At 49.2% G+C, this 20,247-nt stretch overlaps 1 long non-coding RNA gene across 1 annotated transcript in view; it reads left to right on the top strand.

The window, feature by feature from the left end:
• Positions 1 to 3,746: 3,746 nt before the first annotated feature.
• Positions 3,747 to 20,247, top strand: part of LOC129643782 (uncharacterized) — a 28,703-nt gene continuing 12,202 nt past the window's right edge. The window contains exon 1 of the long non-coding RNA XR_008710509.1: positions 3,747 to 4,175. This is a non-coding gene — a long non-coding RNA (uncharacterized LOC129643782). The remainder of the gene's footprint in view (positions 4,176 to 20,247) is intronic.

Raw genomic sequence — 20,247 nt, 5'->3', positions numbered from 1 at the left:
CTGGAGACCCACCCTAGGACTGCAGGTGCTCTGGGGGCATGATACTACCTTAGCCCTCCTGTTTGGATAATTTTTAGTAATAATCATTGAGTTTCTATTGTCTCAATAATCTTCCCATACAAATAGACCTCTTATTGTTATAACTTCTCAAAACACCCTGTACATTGAGTTTCTATTGTCTCAATAATCTTCCCATACAAATAGACCTCTTATTGTTATAACTTCTCAAAACACCCTGTACTTTCCTTCCTAACACCAATTTGTAATTTTAAATTTATTTACATGTCTCTTTGGTTAATTCTGTCTTCCGGCTAGACTGCAAGCTCCAAAGGGTAGTCTGCTTTCTGCTGTCGCCCCAGTGCCCGGCACAATGCTAGCACATAGTCCACACTTGACAAATTTTTATGAAGATATTTATGGACGAATGAGTGAATTGGAGGCAGTGGAAAGCTAAGAATAGGTAAGGCAGGCCACGGAAGGAGGCTAGGAAGGGAGAGAGGTATGAGGATGAAGCTTTGGAGTCCGTCTATGGAGCTGGGTGGGATGGCATTATTGGCCCTTGAGAAGCCAGGTGTGGCTCTGGCATGTGGTGGCTAAACTCTAGGGCATCATCACTTGCCTGTACTCAAACTGTGTCCCCTGCCCCCCTCCTCCCAGGGCAGGAAATCAGGGGGAATCTGTGGATACAAGCCTGTCTTACATCTCCAGACCCTCAGAACCCAGAAAGGCCACCAGCCAAAGTTTCCCCCCCTTCCACAGACACTCAAAAGGGAATTCTTGAAGGACCTCAGTATTTGGGCCACTCAGGGAGGTATGGAGTGCCAATCAAGACTAAAGTCACAGGAAGGGACTTTTCCCAGCCTGTGTCCCATTCCCCTGTGTCCCTAGAAATGTTGAGCTCATAACACCCTCTTTAGCCCTCAATCCCCACTCCTTAGCCCCAATATTCTGGGAGTGTGGAAGGGGAAGTTTTTAGGAAGATCTGAGTTCAAAACCAGCTCTGGCAAGTTCTAGATGGGAGACCTCGAGCACCCTTAGCTTCCCCATCTCCAGAAGGGAGGTGATAATCTCCACTATACGTGTTGCTGAAGATCGTGTGTACAGACGTATTGCAGTGTGCGACACCAAGGAGGCACTCCGTGAAGGGCAATTCCTGGACTCTCATTCTTGCTCTGCCACCAACAAGCCATGTGATCTTGGGGAGGACACACCACCTCTGGTCTCAGCTGCATCTGTCAAACAGGAGGGTTGGATCAGATCATCTTGAAGGCCCCTTCCAGCTCTAACTTGCTTGGTTCTATTCTGAGCAGGGAGCCCCACCTCTGGGGCAGGGGCAACAGGAACATTCTTTCAGCTCAGATTCAACCCAGGCACATGCCTGCCCAGCCCCATCCCGCACATTTAGCCTGGAGCTGTTGCCACGTTGGCCGCGCCCTTGGCACCAGGCTGTTCCCCAACCCCGCCCTCCTTGCCAAGGCCACAGGTGGGTGGCTCCATTGCTGGCGGATGGTAGGAGCCCAGGAGGACAGAGGAAGAGGATGGGGGAGAAGAGGGAAGGGTAACCTGGCTGAAAGAATATAGTGAGGGCTAGGGCAGGGCCTTGAACCCTGTGGAGTTCATTCCAGCGCTGCGACTTTCTAGTCGTGTGGGTCCTTGCGCAATTAGCTGTAACTTTTCAGAAGCCTGTTTCCTCATTTATGAACCAATAATAATAACAATTTCTACAACCCCATTGGATTGCTGTGAGATTAAACAAGAATACATGTCAAGTGACTGGTATTCTGAAGTTTTGTTCTCGGGGGTGGGGGTGTGGAAGGCTCACACATCCTTTCCTCAGCCCCTGGGGAGGGGGAAGTTTCTTGAAGGCATATGTGAGCGCTGGGGCGACTTTCCAGTGGGCCTGCGGACCTCACTCCGCAGGCTGAGCCCCCTCCCCCTGGGCTGGCAGCCTGGGGTCCGGGGCCGGGGAGCCCCAGCCTGCAGCTCAGGAGGGTAGGCTGCGGCCAGAGCCGGCCCCCCAACCCCCACCCGCACCGCCTCTGCCTCCGTGCTAGCGTCTTTGATCTGCAACCTTCAGGGGGATTAAGAGCCTGAGAGCCCCTCTCCCCGGGGTCCCCCACTCCTCGCCGCCGCCCTCCCTCCGGGCTGACCTCCCAGTCGGCGGCCCGGGCTAGGGGCTGGCTCCGCCGCCGGTGGTCCCCGCTCCTGCCTGCCGCGCCTCCGGGCAGGCCACTGGGATTACAGGGGCAGCGGCCGCGGCGGGCGGCTTCCGGGAGCTCTGGGGTAGGAGGGTGCTGGGGCCCTGGGGGGGCGGGACGAGGGGAGGGGGCTGGGGACCGGGTGGGTAAGGGCCGCGGCGCCTCCCGGCCATTTTGGCCGGGGAATCGGAGTAAAGTGTTTAAAAAGAAAAACTCTCCGGAGGAGGACGTAACCTTTTCTTAACATCTGGGGCTCAATTAGCTAATGACAGCAAAGCCTTCTCCGGTGTCGCTGACCCCTCTGCAGCAGCCCCGCTCCCCCACCCCTGGTATTTATACAGCTGCGGCCCCTCGCTGGGACGCGGGGCAGGGGGCTTGGCTGGGTTATCTCGGCGGAGATCCGCCGCCCACCCCAAAAAAAGAGAAAGAAAAGGCTTAGCGCATGGTCCCGCCCACCACCCTGCAGCCCTCGTCGCCGCTGGCTCTCTTCTCTTCCCACTCGCAGCTCTGGTCTCTGCCTCCGCCTTCTTCCTCCGGCCTCATCGAATCTCCGTGCTTTGCCGCTTCTGCCCATTTCCTCACTCCTCCACTCTCTCTCCCTTTTCGTGTCCACCACCCCCTTGCCTGGTTGTCTCTCTTTTCGCCCCTCTTTCTCTGTCTTTTCTCTCTCCCCCCAGCGGCTTTCCCACTCTTTCTAACTCTGAATAGCTCCCTTGTTCCCCTCTGGGTTCCTGTCTCCCTCTTATTCTGCTGCTTCCTCCCCACCTTTGTCTGTCCCTGTCTCAATCGCTGAATGCCTCTCTGTCCTCCAAGAGGTGCGTCCTGCCCTGGCTACCAGGCAGACACTCCTGAGGGGAGCTGGCCTGGTGCTGGGCCCGCTCTGGGCCAAGCATCTTTCCCCACTGCAGAGCTGCGCAGGCCTAGGGCTGGGCGCTTGCTGACTTACCTGGATCCCGGGTGTGGGGAGTGTGGGAGGACCGTTTTTTAAGGCACTAGCTCTTCTTGGTTAGAGCCAGAGGGAGTCCCTAGGGGCTTCCCAAGATGCCTGGCCACTCCAGCTTCTGGAATCTCACCCTCCCTGCCACTTGCTCACTGCCACCCAACCCCAACACCCCCAACAGAGTTGGTATTTTGAATTCAGATGCAAGTGCAGACACACACTTTCCTCTTTGTGTTCCTTCAGAACAGTTAAAACAAGCAGGAATCTTTTAAAATAATTCACCAACACTAAGGAAAAAAAGTGGTAAGTGCGGAAACTAAAAATAGCACAAAAGAGTCCTGTCCAGAGACAGCAGTAGGGTAGCAAAGAAGAGAATAAGGTTTGGAATTAGGCTAGATTCAACTTGGAACTCCATTGTTTAAACAAATCTGTAATCCTGGGTGAATCACTTGAGCCTCAGTTCCCTCACCTGTAAAATGGGGATAATAATTATTATTAAACAATAATGAAATTTTTTGCCTATAAAACTGCCTATAGTCAGTGCAAGGCAAAGTTCTTTCTTTAGGACATTAGCTTTTTATTTTCTTGGAGAAAAGCTTGCAGTCTATGGTTTTTCCAAGAGAATAACATTTTCCAGGAATTCTACTTCCTTTTACAAATACACTTGAAACTCTCGCACCCCTTGCTGACTCCTCTATATAAGAGAGAAGACTTCAGATCCCTTTCAGGGACGAGCTCAGGTGGTTAGCGTTTGCAAACACCCGGGTGGGAGGAGTTCCTGAGCTCTAGGGTTGACTCTGGGTAGGACCCTCGGCTTACAGAATCCTGGATGCAGAGCAGGGTGCCTCGCCCACAGGATCATGAATCTCCACGAGAACCAACCAAAAAGGGTACTGTTAGCATCTTTTACACCCGGGGAGACAGAGAAGCAATTTTCTAAGTACCACTGCTATCTCGGAGTAGAAACTAGACTGGATCCCAGGGGTCTATTCTCTAGAGCCCAGGAGGAGGTCTCCCCACCGGCAGAAGAAGGAAAGGTGAGGGGACACTTTGGGCAGGCCGCGCGGGGCAGAGGGGCAGTGCTGGCACTCTTTCTGGGAAGCACTGGTAGGTGGGCTCCACCCTCCGACCCGGAGCCGCCGGGCCCTGGGTGCAGGGGGGAGGGGGAGACGCTGGGAAGAGTGTTGAGCCCCGCCGCCGACGCTGGACTGGCTGCCCGCGCGCCGGGCTCGCTGCCGGCACCGGATGGAGAGTCCCGAGAAGGCTTAATTTGCAGGAAGACATTCTCATCAGATCTCGTCTCCGGCAGCGGAGCGCTGCTGCCGGGGGTCGGACGGGGCTCCTCTCAGCACCCCTCCCCCGGGCCCCGGCTGGGCGAGAAACAGAGCTGGCGGTAAAAGAAACTGGAGCCGCGGCGCCGGGGCGGCCGCGAGGGGCTGGGGCCTTGGAGGGCCTGGCTGCCTCTTGCCAAGGTCAATCAAGCCGTCCCCGGCTCGGGAGGCGCGCGCTGAATGCGCCGGGCGGCGAGGGGCGAAGGGCCGGAGGTGGGGGCCAGGGTGGGGCAGAGGCCCGGCCCCAGTGGACGCTTCCCGCCCCTTCTCGGGGCAGGTACTCTGGCTTCCCAACCCAGGGGAGGATGGAGTTGTGGTGCGCGGGCCAGAGGCTGGGACCCAGGCTGCCGGGTCTGACCCCCTCAGGCGGAAATAGAGTCTAATTAGAGACGTTTTTATGCTAATATGCACCTGGCTAAGCTTTTCTAGGGCGGAGAAAGTGGGTAGTGTAGAAGGGAAGGAGTTCCGGAGAGAGGAAAATTCCGGAAGCACTTGATTCCATGATAAAAGGCTCCAAGGCTCTACTCACCCGGCTGAGTGGCCTCGGGGAAGTTACTTGAAGATGCTATTGGGCTTCAGTTTTCTTTTCTGAAAAAAGGGACACGGGTCAAGTTTCTTCCCAGGGTGGTCACTCTCAGCAACAAGTCCAGCCCTCAGATTGCTGTGGAGGCTGGAGAGGGGACGAGTTTCGGGACGTGTGAGGTACATGGCAGAGGGCAGAATCTTGGGCGTTGCAGAGCATCCAGAGTCATAAAAACCAGAGACGTATTTCCAAGGGCCTGTGGCTGACTGTCCCCACTGTTAGCCACTTGTCAAACGTGCCCACAAGTCAAAGTGACGGGCCCCGGGGAAGGAAACTCAACAAGGGTCCCCGGATTGATGGCAGCAGGTCAGAAGGAGGAGGGTCGGTGGTAAAAGAAGATGGGAGAGGGGGCTGGGCAGGAGGGAGGAGAAGTGGGTGTTTTATGGTAGGACCCGCTGGAGCTTAAATATAAGGTTGGGGTGGAAGGGAGAGATGGATTGAAGATGCCAAGGAGAGAAAGGGGAGTTGACTGATGGGGTCATGTCCTGAAGCAGGTGGAAGGGTGGGAGCTAGACCACAAGTGGGAAGGAACTGGAGACACTTTGGAGTGGTAGGTGGTGGGAGGAGGAGAGGCTGTTTGACCTGCAGGGAACACGCTTCATTGGCCTTACTCAGCTCAGCGGTGGAGGAGGCCTCAATGTGGTCATCTAGTGAGGAGTAAGCGTGGACACGGGAAGAATTTACCTTGGAGACAGAATTGGGAGTAGAGTGGGCAGGGTGGAAGGGCTGATGAGCAAGGATGCTGCTGAGGTTAGAGTACAAGGATTTGAAAGCAAAGTAAATCTTTGAGGTGAGAGGAGAGCACTGGCGTTTCCTGAGATCGCCTTATGTCCTTCTATTCATTGTTTCATTTAATTCCCTACCACACAGAGCAGTAGGTGTTATTAATCCCCTTTTATAGATGGGGAAATGGAGGCTGAGAGTGATGAGGATCTTTGCCCAGGGTCACATAGCTGGTAAGAGATGAAGGCCTGATTTGAACCCTGGTCTTTCTGCCTCAGACCGGAAGCTGCTTCCATTTTGCTCCACTGGGCAGGAGTTCTGACCCTGAGGCCTCGGCGGTCCTTCCTTCCCCAGGTGTGGCCATCCTGGGGCACTGACCCATTTGGCTGGAAGGAAGGGCTGGGCTTTCGACTCGTGCGGTCTGTCCTGAGCCCGGCTGAACTTGCAGGAAACTTCCACCCCGCTGAGATGGGGGGAGGGGGGTGGGGTGGGGAAGGGGAAAGAGTGGGCTTTTTTTCCCCCACATGAGACTGAACCATGTATATTTTTCTGCAAAATGCCATTTTATCTTAGTATTTCCGTATATACACCTGTTTTAAAGTTGTGTACTCCTCCTTTGTATGGTTATTCGGTTTACTTACTTTTTTCTTACCATTGAACGTTTCTATTGTTTCCACAGTTTTGCAGTCAGAGTGCTTTAGTGCACAGCCATCTTTGTAAGAATATCTTTGAGCAGAAAGAGTTTTTTCCACAGGATAGATTCCTAGAAGTGGCATCAGTGGATCAGGTATATGCTTGTTTTAAGTTCTTATGAATAGTACTAAACATCCCTCCAAAGAGGCTGTATCAATTTACAGTCTCTCCATCAAAGTATGAGCGTCCCCATTCTTTCACAGGCTTGCCACTGAGTATCATATAATATATATATATACATATTTGCCAATCTAATGAGCAAAATAGAGTCTTTCACTTTTGTTTTCATGTCTGTTTCCCTGACTCTCTGCAGCTCAGTCAGAGGCCCTTAGCTGAAGGAGGCATTGTTTGTGAAAACCTGAAGACAAACTCAAGAATGAGTTGCAGAGACGTAGGGCAGCGCTGAAGAAGAGCTTAACGTCAGTGAATGCTATCAGGACCTAGATGAGGGAGGCAGCTCAGCTCCTTTCTCTGAGCACGTTCCTGTACTCCGGGTGGATCAGATGCCTACTGAGCACTGAGTGAGGGCTGGCTTGGTGTTGTTTAGTCGTTCAGTCATGTCGACTCGTTGCGACCCCATGCACTGTAGTCCACTAAGCTCCTCTGTCCATGGGATTTCCCAGGCAAGAATACTGGAGTGGTTGCCATTTCCTTCCTCCAGGGTTTCTTCCTGACCTAGGGATCAAGCCTGCATCTCCTGCATTGCAGGTATATTCTTTACCACTGGGGCACCTAGGAAGCCTGAGGGCTGGCTACCAGGGCCCAGGCTACAGGAACAAGCTAATAGGCTGCACGGGCAGAGGAAGGCAGGTTTCAGGGAAGGCCCAGGAATGAGTTCAGCTTCCTGAAGGAGCCAGGGAAGATGAGGGTCACCAGGTTCTGAGTGCTCAATGGAAACTGGGAGGTCCATAGGCTGAAGAGGTGAATGATGGAAAGAGAATAGGACTTCAGATTCTTGACTTAGCCAAAGTGGGGGTGGGAGGAGGTGGGGAATGGTGGGACCACCCCTCCACCCCAGACATATACACCTATGTACATTCCTATCCCTAGGGTATTCATAACATAGTTGATATTTTTGAGTACTAATTATATGACACTGACTTGTGTTTCCATTTATTGAATGATTTTTTCCTGCAATAATTCTATGAGATAGGTATAATTATTATCCCCATTTTAGAGATGAAGACATGGAGGCATAGAGTTAAGTTGTTTACCCAAGGTTGTGATGCTCAAAAGTGGCTAAGCTATAATTCAGACTCAGGTTATGGGGCTTCAGAGGCCAAGCTTCCAGCCATTATACACATGGCTTTTCACAGCCTTCCTCAGTCAGTATAATAATAATAACTACCATTAACTAAGAGTACGGAGAAGGCAATGACACCCCTCTCCAGTACTCTTGCCTGGAAAATCCCATGGACAGAGGAGCCTGGTAGGCTGCAGTCCATGAGGTCGCTAAGAGTCAGACACGACTGAGCGACTTCACTTTCACTTTTCACTTTCATGCATTGGAGAAGGAAATGGCAACCCACTCCAGTGTTCTTGCCTGGAGAATCCCAGGGACGGGGGAGCCTGGTGGGCTGCTGTCTATGGGGTCTCACAGAGTCGAACATGATTGAAGCAACAGCAGCAGCAGCAGCAACTGAGAGTAAACCAAGAACACTATATTTTTGTCTCTAATACTTACAACAAGTCTATGTAAAAGAAGGTGTTATTCTTAATCTAAAGATGAGAAAAGTGAAGTTCAGAGAAGCTGAGTACCTTGGCTAAGATCACCCAGCTAAAAAAGAACGAGAGTCAGAATTTGCACTGAATCTGAAGAATTTGCATATGAATCTGAAGCCCCAGCCTCTTCCATGTCACCACAGGACCTTCATGACATAAGGAGAGGAGAAATGACGCAGCACAGAGTGGTCAGGACTAGAAGGGACCTCTGAAACCATCTAATCCAAATTCTCTTTCATTATAGACATAGAAAGGGGGCGTTCCCTGTTGGTCCAATGGTTAGGACTCGGCACTTCAAATGCTGGGGCCTGGGCTCAAAAAAAACAAAAACAAAAACAAAAAAAACAAGTCGTTTAGATGGAGAAAGAGAGGTACAGAGTTGTTACGTGTCCAAGGTTACTCAGTGACTCTCAGAACCAGGCACTTTTCCAGGCTCCTGCTGTTCTAGAGGGAGTGAAATTTTTGCCTCATCTCTGCATGTGAGTGCAGCCAGAAGGGAGAAGCTATATGTATGTGTGTATGTGGGTAGGGCAGGCAAAGGGGCTGTCTGCCAATCCCTCCCTTGTCAACGGGACTGACTGGGAAGCAGAGTGGTTGTTTAGAAGAGGAATCTAGGGAAGTCATCCTTTCCCTGGAACCTCTTCTCCCCTACATTCTCCTCTTAGCACACACACACACACACACACACACACACACACACACACATATCTACCCCCAACTTAAGCACAGCATGAGCTGGTATCCTTGGATGGAGCTTATTTTGAAGGCTATCTAGAGCCTCTCACCATCTTGGTTGACCCAAAGACAGTCACTTCACCTTATGGGGCTCCCTGATAAGTTAACGCATTGTCCTTTCCAAGGGTATGTTTGAAAATGCAGATTATCCTGGGACCTAGCAACACAGTAAAAAGGACATGTCAGTCATTCACACCTTCCTGTGAATGATTCTCAGAATCCCTAAGTTCTCTGAATGTTTTTTAAATTTGGATTTAAACTTCATTAATATATGAAAATAATTTAGCAGTTATAAAGATAGAACTCTTTGCAGTTAAACATTTTTATGGTCTAGGACTTCTGTTCCTTAAGTTGGGATGGCGCAAACAGGGTCTGTGAACTGCTGGGAGCTCATAGACGGGATCTATGAGAATTCCTATTGAGAGGTATGTTCATACGCATTTGGAAGACTAAGAATCCACCTGCCAATGCAGGAGACACAGGTTCAATCCCTGGGTCAGGAAGATCCCCTGGAGGAGGAAATGGCAACCCACTCCAGTATTCTTGCCTGGAAAATCCCATGGACAGAGAAGCCTGGCAGGCTATAGTCCGTGGGGTCACAGAGATTTGGACACAACTTAGTGACTAAACAGCAAGAAGAAGAAGCAAAGATTAGACAGGTGGAAGCTCTGTTATGACAGGTCTTCCAGCCCTGGACCATATCTGCCGATGCACTGGGAGCCCAGAGATCTGGGTTCTAGTCTTGATTACTTAACTACTTGGGGCCTTGGTTCCTCCAGGTATAAAATTCACACACTCTTCACCACTTTTCTAGCATTCTCTCTGCCAGGCATGTGCTGGTTGCCAAGAAGGATAGGATGTGAATGATGTTCAAGTCTGTGAGGTCCAGGCAAACTGGTGAAGGCAGAGTCTGGCCCCCTCCTGTCTGATAGTTCAATTCAAAGGGTAGACAAAGGCCATGGGGATCTAGCAGATGAAGAAGTTGCTTCCTCTTGCCCAGCTTAGGTGGTCTTTGTAGGTAAACTGGCTTTGAGCTGGACCTTTGGTCAGGACCAGTGGGTAAGGGCCCTGGCCCTATGGGCAGAGAGGATGAGTGAAAAGGGCTGGGTTGGATGGGCTTGTGGACATTGCTGGGGTGTGAAGCAGGTTTAGGGGACAAGATCTCAGAGATCATCTCATCCAACTCTCTAGGGCACAAGGCAACATCATGAGGCCCAAATGGGTTCAAGAACCTCCCCCCAATCACACAGCCAGTTGGACTGTGCAGATAGCAAGGAACTGAGCAAGAATTTTTCAATCTGAAGCTGAGTTCCCAGTCTCAAGAATGTTTTCAGGGAGTCCAGCCCACGCTGGCAGCCCCCTTGTCTACCACACACCCCATGAAGCCTGCCAGAGGCTCCAACGACCCACCTCTCTCCCACCCTCAGGGCTTCCGAGACACACTGGCCCGTACACCTGGGGGGCATTTTAATTTTATTTCCACTCAACAAAACAGCCACATCCTGGCGGAAACCAAGGTGGAGGGAAGTCTTTTAGTTCACCCTTCTGAAACCCTAGTCCATGGGCTGCAGTCATTCAGGCTGGAAATAGGTGTAAAAACCAGAACCCGCAAAAGGCCTTCCCAGACCCCAGCTTGCAAAACTTCCCAAGCTGGGAATAGCCTTCAGTCAATAGGGCGCAGACAGCCGGTCTCTCCACTTGGCCCTGGGAGCTTTTCCCTCTCCTTGGCCAGGGAGGGCTCTCAGGCCATGCCTACCCCTTTTGGGCTGGAGGAAACCCTCCCATCCCACAGACTTCTTGGGGTCTGCTGCCGTCCAGTCTATCTGGACAGAGAAGCGGTTTGTTAGCCCCAAGACTAACAGGGCAATGCTGAGGTGGTCAGAATCAGGATGGGCCTCAAACGACCCAAAGTCTGTGCTCACTTCTCTCAGGAAAGATGAGGAAAGAACACACTATTGAGGGTGTCCATCACAAGGGACAGTTGTGAAACCCAGATTTACCAGGTCTAGCCTATGACCGCCATGCCACCACTGCCTCCATCTCCAGCATCAGCACAGTCTCCTCCATCTCCACCACCACCATCTCCTCTGTCTCCACCACCTCTATCTTCACCCCCTCTACACCCGCCGGTGTCAGTATCTCTGTCAGTCTTATCACTATTATCTCCACGTCAACTGTGGTGGCCACATCGCGTCTGCCATCACCCCCTCTGCTAGTATCACCCCCGCCATCACCACTAGCATCTCCACCGCCGCCTGTGCCTCCGCTACTCCCGTCTCCAGCATTATCACTGTTTCCATCTCCACCACAGCCACCACGCCCGTATTCATCCCCATAACCACAGACACCTTCACATTCACCTCAGCAACATCTCCATCACTGCTTACCATCATCTCCACTCTCAGCACCAGCTCCACCTGCGCCACTGTTATCCGTGTCAGCGTCATTTCAGCCAGGACCTCCAGCTCCACTTCCATCATCACTGGCCGTTTCTCCACAGTTGCCGTCCTCAGCTCCACTAACATCACCGCCCTTGTCACTAGTACCGTCTTCACCGCCTCTCTCATCTCTCCTAACTCTTCTGTTACTTGTTACCACCAATGCAGTTACCCCACCCATGCCTACCTCTGCCCATTTTCAGCCATCCGCACTGCTGCTGCTGCTGCTGCTAAGTCGCTTCAGTCGTGTCCGACTCTGTGCGACCCCATAGACGGCAGCCCACCAGGCTCCCCCGTCCCTGGGGTTCTCCAGGCAAGAACACTGGAGTGGGTTGCCATTTCTTTCTCCAATGCATAAAAGTGAAAAAGTGAAGTCGCTCAGTCGTGTCCAACTCTTAGCGACCTCCTGGACTGGAGCCTACCACGCTCCTCCGTCCATGGGATTTTCCAGGCAAGAGTACTGGAGTGGGGTGCCATTGCCTTCTACTTAGACCATAAAGAACTGCTATTTGGGTTAACCCTTCAACTTCTTTCCGTTTGGCCAACCTTGGAAAGGCCAACCATAGACCCCATTTCCCCAGTTTTTCCTTTGAGACTTCTCATGGAAGGTGAAATTAAATGCCGTGCTCTTTAAGTTAAGGAAGATTATGTGTCTCTTGCCGTTCCTGATTTACCAGGCCCATCATTCTGTCCTGGAAGGAAATTGGATTACTCTGACAAAATGTGTTCTTTGGAAAGCAGTGCTGGTTATTACCTAATTCCTTATGACCTAGTGTTTGCAGATTGATTTTTTGACGACGTGTCCCAGTAGTTTTCTATTATAGCAGCTTGGTTGATGGGCCCAGCACTTGCAGAGGCATCTGCTTTCCCCCAGGTTTAAAGAGAGGCAGGAACAGGCTGCCCGGGTCTCCCTCTTGTCTCCAGGCCCCTCACCAGTTCCCCATAAATCCCCTTAGAGTGAGAGCTAGTGATCTGATTCCACCTTGGGCCAATTCTTTAAGTACCTAAGCATGTAAGTCATCAGGACCGTGGATGTGAATACACAAGTTCTTCCCTCATTCCCCCCTTGGCTTTCTGCCTTCTCATGATCCCATGCGGTGCCTCTTTTAGCTTTTAGATCACAGCTGACCTTTTTAAGCTAAGAAAAAATTAAAAGCCTCTGCATTTTTAGTGTCATTGCTTATAGGCTTTCTCTCCCCAACTCAAAATGAGCCAGCAATCCCCTTATCCCATTTTGTTGGCCTGTTAGAGTTAGAAAATGTTTTTCTCATTCTTTTGCTGCCTTGTACAAGTTATATCTCATTTCTTTTTCTGAACGACTCTTCTGATTTTATCTCCACAGCCTTTTGTTATTTTTTTGTATGTACCCCTCCTTTGTAACCTGGCCTGATTTCCACTTTCTTTGGCACGGCCGTAGTCATTTTAGTTCTCTGAGAAGCTTTCTGCATAACTAATGAGTAATCTCTGGGTCCCTTTGAGCTGTTTTATGCATCAGAAGAGTTTCATTCTCTTCTCCTAATTTTGTTGCCTTATGTGGAAATGGCCCCTTCTCCTTAGAGGGTGCTTTTCATTCTTAAATTCAGTTTTTGTGCTTTTCATCTTGGTTCTCAAAGCTTGGTGCAGAAAGCTTTCAGAAAGGCCAATTTCGGAATCTTGTTTAAGTTCCTGCTTTTCTTCCTTTCTCTCAGGTGGTGGTCCCCTTTCTCAAAACCCTTCCTTCTCCAGGGCTTTTAGTGTGTGACTGTCAAACCTAGTTGGCACCTGGTCCCCAGGACACATACTGGGGTGACGCCTGGGGAGGCAACTAGCACCTGGGTCTGGTCACTGGTGCCCACACTGGACTGAGGGGGAGTCCTCACTGGAGTGTTTGGTTATTGTGTGGGGATCTCTTCATGCACAGACCCATTTGCTTGTTCTTGGACGCCTTCATTTCCTCTAAAATCTCTTTGTTTGGGGCCCTGCCAGCTGTGGGCTCACAGGGTGGGTGAGTCTTCCTGACAGTCAGGTTGATAATGGCCTGGAGGAACACACCAGTTGGTAAGGTACACAGACTTGAAATCAGGTTAATGACATAGAAGGTGGCAGTTGCAAGGCATGAAGACAATAGTGTGTGTGTGATGTGCTCTGCCTCTGTGCTAGGGGAGGCTTCTCCAAGAAAGCCATATCTGAGGGTGTTCAAAGTTAGGCAGGTATTTGCCAGGAAGAGGGTTGTAGGGCATTCCGGGCAGAGAGGGCTACGTGGGACAAGCTGAACCCCCAGACTCCATGAAGCCTGTGGTTTCCCCAACCCTCCTCTGGTCTGGTGGGATCATGTCCAGGCAGCCCTGCCAAGGCCTTTTTCAAGACCTCTCCAAGAGGCCCCAGCGCTCCCAGGCATGTGTTATCATCTCTAAACTTGCCTTCACAGTGAAGACTTTCTCCATCCAGCCTGGCTTCTCTGTATCCCTGCACCCCTGGCAGGAGGCTTGGGGCCTCAACCCTTCCCTTTCCTAATGTCTCTAACAGTAGGAACTCCATGATCCTTTCTTCTTCTTTTTAATATTTTCTGTTCAGAATTTTCTCATTTTTTTCTTTTTGGCTAGTTTTTATTCATTCATTAATTTATTTTTGGCCACACTGCATGGCATGCGGGATCTCGGTTCCTTGACCAGGGATGGAACCCATGCTGCCTGAAGTGGAAGCACAGAGTCTCCAACACTGGACCATCAGCGAAGTCCCCACTTTCCCCTTCTTGCCCTCTTTCCTTCCTCTGTCCCCTGTGAGGACACCCTACATCCTGGCTCTTCTCTCGTCTTATCTTTCCTTCCTAATTTCCTGAGCAGGTGCCTTTCTTCTGACCAGCACTTAGTTGTTGAAACCCTCCAGGGCCCTCTCCCCTCCTGCCTCTGCCCACCTCTTCTCACTCGGTTTGTTCCTTTTGGATGACCCATCTAGTTCCATATTTTGAGGACTAAGCTCTCTCTGGCCCATCTTTCCCTCTCCTGAAATCTAGATCCACATGTTCAATAGCCCAAGAAACATCTCCATCACAAACTCAGTGTTTCCACATCTGAGCTCATTTCTCCTTCCTCCCAACTCGTACCTCCTCTCAGAGTTCCTGTCTCAGTGACCCATGTCATTCACCCCAGCCAGAAGTCATCTTGAGTCTTCTCTTTCTCTCACCTTCCTTCCCAAAGCCAGCCTTGTCCCTTCTTCAGCCCCATCCCTCCTCTGTTTCCACACCTGCCCCAGGTCAGGCTGTGGGATGCTCCTCCTAGACTGTGCCTGCAGCATTCTCACTGGTTCCCCGCCTTCAGATTCTCCCATAGTCCACCCATCAGGATACTTCTTACCAATACTTTGTAAAAATTTGAGATACAGTTTGCGTATAGTGAAAGCACATATTTTAAGTATGCAATCTGACAAATTTTAATAAAATATTACAATTTTAATAAACATATTGCATTTAATAAACATAACCACCACTCCAGTGAAGAGATAGATGTTTTCCATCATCCCTTAATGTTCCTCGTAATCCATTTCGGTCAATCTCTGATCCCCTGGGGAAGTACTGCTCTGATGCTGTTCATCGTAGATTAGTTCTGCCTATTCTATAGAACTTCACATCAGTGAAATCATATAGTTTGTACTCTTTTGCTTGGCAACATGTTTTTGAAATTCTTTCCATGTTGTAATCATTTAAAAGTGAACACTTATTTAATTGAGTCTCCTGCTTACAACTTTTCAACAGCTACCCATTATCCAATTCCTGGCCCCTGCATGATCTGACCTCCTCTCCAATACTGCCCATCCTTTGACCTTAGCCTTTCAGAATACTAAACCGTTTGTTCACCTGCACAAACATAGCTCTTCGTGGGTGAGTCTGCTCATCTCCAAAACAGTTTAGCTGTGAACTCCTACTCATCTGGCAGCACTCTGTTCAGACGTAGATTCTGTGACGGTTTCTCTGACCTGTTCCCACCCCCAGGACAAAGAGTCTGTCATCTCCACTATAATGGACTATGTCCACTATTCTAGTCACCCCTGAGTCCCCACCCTTCATTGATTGAATACACGTCTTTCTTAGCCTGATTCCTGTGTCTTGTACATTATTTATCATTGTTCCCATTACATTGTATGTATTTATGGGCTTGTGTAACTCCTTAGCTATGCTCAGAAATATGGAAAGATTCATTCTCTTCCCAGAAATTTTTCCTACAGAAGATGCTCTTGTTGCCTTCTCAAGAGACATTCCTTCAGTCTGTTTTGCTAACAGATCTTGGTCTTTTTCAAGCATCTATGTGTCCAGAGATCATTCTGGCAGTGACTGGTTGGGGAGTGGTCTAGTTCTGGCCAATGAGACTTAAAGGACTAATTTCAGGGGGCTTCTGGGAAAGGTTTTTCTCCCTGAAAAGAAAAAAATGAGAGGTAAATACCCACTTTATATATTCCTCTTTCTTCTTTGGGACACTTTTGTATGAGGGTGTGATGTTTGGAGATATGGCATCCATCTTGTGACCACAAGGCAAAGGCCAAGACAACAGAGACAGGGATCCAGCAACTGGCATTAAACTAACCCCAGATCTCTCTACTTTCAAACTTCTTATTGTGTGAGGTAATTCAATGACTTTACTGCTTAAGACAAAATTATTTATTATTAAATAAATAATGGCCTGGGGGTAATCTTAGTTCTGGACCGGGGATTGAACCTGGGCCATAGCAGTAAAAGCAGCAAGTCCTAACCACTGGACTGCCAGGGAATTCCCTTAAGACACAATTAGTTGGGTTTTCTGCAACTAAAGACATTCTTAATGGATAAATTTTGTGAATAAACTTTTTATCCACAAACTTTTGGAGATAATTGTAGAACCTATACATTTTTTATGAGATTATGAAGCACTTCACGTCTAGACGGTGCAGAACAGTCTGTGCTTTCCCCCTCAAGTGACTGTGCCGCGTCTAGTCTACCTTGAGTGGGCCTCAGGGTGACTTTCTTTTCTCTCCATGTTTCTCCTTCTCTGGACTTCTGACCGAGACTCGCAGCCAGTCAGTTCCATCTAGTTTTCCCCTGACTGGAGCTGGGGAGGGAGGGTTTTGGGTCCTAGATTATCTTTGTAGCAACCCAAGAAAAGTGTTGTTACCTTATTTTTTGGGAAAAGTTGAAAATCAAGCTAGTGAGAAACCTAATTGGCATCACATAGTAAGCAAAGGGGCCTCACAGTGAACTCTGCCCAAACTCATTGTCTTTACCTCAAACCCTAGACTTCCTTGGGCTATGAAGTAGGTGGTAGTTCCACGTTGCTTTGGGTGGTGGCTGTGAAAATGCACTGATTAGATCTCCTACTGTGGGGAGTGTGACTGACCCAGGGCCCCAGCTGCTGTGCGTTGTTGCTGGGGACTCACTTCCTGAGGGCTGCTCCCTCTGCCCAACACTGAGCACAACAGGGTTACTAAGACAAGCCTATTCCTGAGAGTTCTCTTTAGCTCACAAACTTCCTATTGGCTTGGCTGAACCCTCCTAAGAACTACACTTCAGAGACTTTCCTGATGGTCTAGTGGCTAAGACTCTACACTCCCAATGCAGGGGGCCTGGGTTCAATCCCTGATCAGGGAACTAGATCCCACTGGCCACAGCTAAAGATCCCTGTAGCTAAGACCTGCTGCTGCTGCTGCTGCTAAGTCGCTTCAGTCGTGTCCGACTCTGTGCAACCCCATAGACGGCAGCCCACCAGGCTCTGCCGTCCCTGGGATTCTCCTGGCAAGAACACTGGAATGGGTTGCCATTTCCTTCTCCAAACTAAGACCTGGTGCAGCCAAATAAATAAGTAAATATTAATAAATAATATTACCAATAAAAAAAACTACACTGCTGTCTGAGACTGTACCCATCCCAGCTCCATCCTTCCCTCTGTCCCTCACAGGGCTCAGACCCACAACACCGTCTGACAGTTCTGGTTCGCTTCCTTTTTCTCTCACAGATGCTTTGGCAAATAACTCTCTTGCAAATCTAATCCCATTTGGGGTATGGCTTCTCAGAGGACCTGAACCAATGTGCTTTGGTTTGTTAAACCCCCAAAGTCGATCTGGCTTCCTGTGTACAGAACACCTGGCCCGCACTGTTGTTCTCTTCCCTTTTCCTTTCAGAGTGTGTGAAGGTCTTAACTGTGGCTATGCCACTATTCTAATGGGAGCAAGGTAGACTCCCCCAGAGAATATGTGCATACCTGGAAATTATTATCTCCTGAGATCAGAGAAGCTGAGGCACTCACCTAAGGGCATACAGCTCATGCCCAAGTGCCCACACATCTACATGCTATGCACGGAGTGGGGAGACAAAGTCAGAGTGAAGAGATAGGGTCAGGACGCGGTGTGGGGCAGGCAGAGGGCATGAGGAAAGCAGCCCCTTCCTGCCCCTCCCAGCCAACTTCCCATGGCTGGTCTGTGTGTTTTGGTGCCATGGCAACAGGCTGCTCGTAAAAAGTAAAGTTTAACCTTAGGACATTGTGGGGAGCTAAGCTAGAAGGGTCTAGAAGATACCAGACCTTCCAGCCTTCCAGCCTTGCTCCAGCCTGGAGATGCTGCCCAGCTCAGCCAAGCTCTTGGTCGTGGAGAAATGCCTTTCTCTGTTCAAACTCACTGCTTATCCAGCCAATTGGTTCACCTGCTTGGCCCTGCTAACTCTGCTTCTGGAATGCTCTGTTATGTTTGTCTAAATCCTCTCCATGTCTCACCACCACCTGGAAGCCTTCCATGATTTCCCCAGTCCACAGAGCCCCTTTCTTCCTCTGAGCTTGTCTAACACTTTCTGTACTATCTGGGGCATTCATAGTGTGATGTTTGGACTTGGTTCTAATCTGATTCAACAAGCTCCTAGTATGTGCTAGACCTTGTGCTGAGTGTTGAATGCTCAAGTGGATATTTTGGGGCCAGGTCTGCCTAGGCTCATTAGACCTCAGACAGGAGAGCAGCAGATCGTCTAGAAGCTTTAGCTTTATGAGCAAGAGAGGCCCGCCCTGGCTCCCAAACTAAGCAGGACAGAGGGTGTGGGTTGTGGCTCATTAGAGCCCTGCATCCGAGTACAGACAGGTCCCTGAGTCTCATTTTTCTCAGCTATAGAAAGGAAATGATAGAAGGTACCTCACTGGCTTGTTTTGAGGGCAAATGAGATAATACATGCAAAATACCTAACACAGTGATGGGCCAACCCCCTGAATCTCTCTAAATGAAAGCACTGCACTCCGCTCTTTCGCCAGAGAGCTGACTGTCCTGGGTCGGCAGATTAAGTGAGGCTAAGGCCTGCCTTCTAGGAGCTCAGCATCCAGGGCTTCCACATATTTGTTCCATCAGCTCTGGGACAGGACATGCTATTCCTACATCAAAAATGACAGAGAAACCAGGGCTCCGAGAGGCTGAGCCCCACCCTAGATCACCCTAGAGCTGGTAAGCAGGGGAGTTGGCTTCAGAGTCAGGCCTGAGACACAGGAGAAGCCCTAGGTAAATACACAGAGCCGCTTGGGTTAGAATACTTGATACAGTGAAGATGTTAGTTTTGACCAAAGAATTCTATAAATTCAACATAATGCCAATCAAAACGACAACAAGATATGTGTGTGTGTGTGTGTGTGTGTGTGTGTGTAAAATTTAACAAGCCAATTCTAATGCTAAGCTGGAAGAGTAACTATGTCTGAATTGCCAAGAAATATTTGAAGAAGAATGATGAGGGACGACTTGCCTATCAGATAACAAAACACCGCCAAGCTGTGCTAATTAAAATGGCGGTGTGCTGGCACGGGACAGGACGAATGAATGGATCAAGGTCACAGAACAGGGAGTTTAAAGAGGATTCTTGAAGAAAGAGGATTTCAGTAGAAACAGTATGGAAAGGATGAACTCTTCAAAAAAAATAGTGTAGAGACAATTGGCTCTCCTTGTGAAAAAACAAAGTTGATTCCTGCTTCACACCATTTACAAAATACATTCCAGATGGATTAGAGAGCTATGTGTAAAAAAAAAAAATAAATAAATAACAAAACTATGAAACTATTAAAAGAAAATACAGGAGAATTTGTTTATAACCTTGGGGGAGGAAAGGCTTTCTTTAGCAAGACATAAAACACAGAAACCATAAAGGAAAAGATTGCTAAATTTGATTACATTTAAATCTAAAAGAAAAAAAGGACACCATAAATACTGTTAAAAGACAAGTGACAGTCTGGAAGAAGTTATCTGCAACATATGCAAACGGAAAGGATTAGTATTCAGGATATATAACGAATGGCTACAAATAGTAAGTAAAAGATAAACCACTCAAAAGAAAAATCGAGTAATAGTTCAGAACTGCAGATGGCTGATAACAATGAAGACAGCTCAGCCTTGCTAGTCAGCAAAATAATGCAAGCCATATAACACCAAGCTAACATTTTTTACTCATCAGATTTGTAAAATTTTAAAAAGATTCATGATAGCTACTGTTGGCAGCAATTTAAGGGCACAAACACCTTTTCCACTGTTGGCGAGAATGGAGTGTGTTGTGGTGTTTGTAGAACTTGATCTGGCAGTGCTTGTGGAAAGCGAAGGGCCCAGACTGTCCACCACAGTGAGTCCACATCTCTGGCTGGAGAAATGCTCCAAGTGCACAAAGCTCGACCACAGTGAGCGTTGGTGACAGCAGCGGAAATGGGACAATCAGACACAACCCAAGGGGCCATTAGTAGACAAATGGCTAAACACATTTTTGAATGTCCACATCAGTAATGGTTTTCTGGGTGTGTGCATGCTAAGTCGCTTCAGTTGTTTCTGACTCTTTGCAACCCTATGGACTGTAGCTTTCCAGGCTCCTCTGTCCATGGGATTCTCCAGGCAAGAACACTGGAGCGGGTTGCCATGCCTCGTCCAGGGGATCTTC

The sequence above is a fragment of the Bubalus kerabau genome, chromosome 2, assembly GCF_029407905.1.
Source record: "Bubalus kerabau isolate K-KA32 ecotype Philippines breed swamp buffalo chromosome 2, PCC_UOA_SB_1v2, whole genome shotgun sequence".
NCBI classification, from domain to species: Eukaryota; Metazoa; Chordata; class Mammalia; order Artiodactyla; family Bovidae; genus Bubalus; species Bubalus kerabau.
Note: the sequence above shows the minus strand (reverse complement) of the source record. Positions and strands in the feature narration are given on the sequence as shown.